Here is a 1,298-nt window from a genome sequence, read left to right as displayed (position 1 = left end):
TATTAAATAATAGAACAAAAAGTAATCTTGCCTTATCTGCGGAGCGTTCTGCAACGACCGACTACTATACACGCCACTCTCGTTTTTACCACACTTTCTCTAATTAAACGAACGTAACACAACACACGTGTACGCAATCCAATTAACATTGGATTACGTGGAATTGCAATATTCTAAGATGTATCCTCGATGTAAAACACGTTGAACAAAAAGATTTACTACGTGTTCATTTTTCGACACATTTAAGAAACTGTGATTAACCACGAACGTAAGAAGTATCTTTTAGAACGTTAAATGCTTGGTAAAATGGAACTAAATAAAAAGCTATTGAGCACAACACGTCATAACGCCGAAAAACAAGCTACTCATCCACCGCTGACTGTCCCTTCATAGTTCTGTCCAACAATTCGTCACCAGAATCGAGTTCACCTTCTCCTCCTTAATCCCTCTCTTATAAATACATCCGAAAAATCCCTTTCTAATCGTTATAGAAACCAAGCGAGGATAGTTAAGAGCGGTCGATCTAGTACACAGCAGAAAACCACAACGTCTCTTCCCTTCGTGAAGTTCGCGACTTGCAAATTCAGAATCCGCGAGTATAAGTGTCATCGTTAAAATAAAAGTTATATTGTTAAAATATAATTGATATCAACTTTCTTCCCCGGATTTCAACAGTATTTGTGACATGAACTTGTTTATGGAACGTCACGAGGAACATGTTCACTTCGCTAATGTCGAAACCTTACTGGACACGTGCGTTTAGGTGTCGAGGACAACTTGTAAGGTTTGTGTTCTATGGAATAAAAGAGGGGGAACATGTACTTGTTTATTTTGCACGACATAATTACTGTTCGATTATAAATAATTGTATTGTTTCTATTATCCATTGTAGGACCTTATATTTTATAGCTTGGCTGTTAAGGAAAAATACCGATGTTTGGATATAACCTATACACGAAACTTTAACAACTACGTTTAATCATATTTTTATTTTTGCATATGAGGAGCTTTTTGAAAAAATTTCTTCTGGCTATTTCATGGTATCAATTAAAACTTTAAGTAAGTAATTTCAAATTAAGGTTCAGAGGTGCTAGCATACTACTTGAGGGATAAATATGAAACAGAAAAAAAAGAGACTCGTAAAAGAGGTTAGGTTATGCGAAATTTTGTTTGCTAAGTTATTCCGATAACCTCACACTGTCATTATGGATAAAAGTTTTTGACTGAATATATAATTCGGTTCACATATTTTATTTACAAAGGATAGGGAAAATAATTCTAAAATTATCAGACGATTA

The 1,298-nt window shown here is 34.7% G+C and overlaps 1 protein-coding gene across 1 annotated transcript in view; it reads right to left on the bottom strand.

The window, feature by feature from the left end:
- LOC108576517 (lachesin-like) overlaps positions 1-1,298 on the bottom strand; it is a 258,907-nt gene that overhangs the window by 10,386 nt on the left and 247,223 nt on the right. The gene's annotated exons all lie outside the window — the stretch shown is intronic.

Source organism: Habropoda laboriosa, unplaced genomic scaffold (assembly GCF_001263275.1).
Source record: "Habropoda laboriosa isolate 0110345459 unplaced genomic scaffold, ASM126327v1 scaffold376, whole genome shotgun sequence".
Classification (NCBI taxonomy): domain Eukaryota; kingdom Metazoa; phylum Arthropoda; class Insecta; order Hymenoptera; family Apidae; genus Habropoda; species Habropoda laboriosa.
The sequence above is the reverse complement of the archived record's forward strand: the minus strand, read 5'-3'. Positions and strand labels throughout refer to the sequence as shown.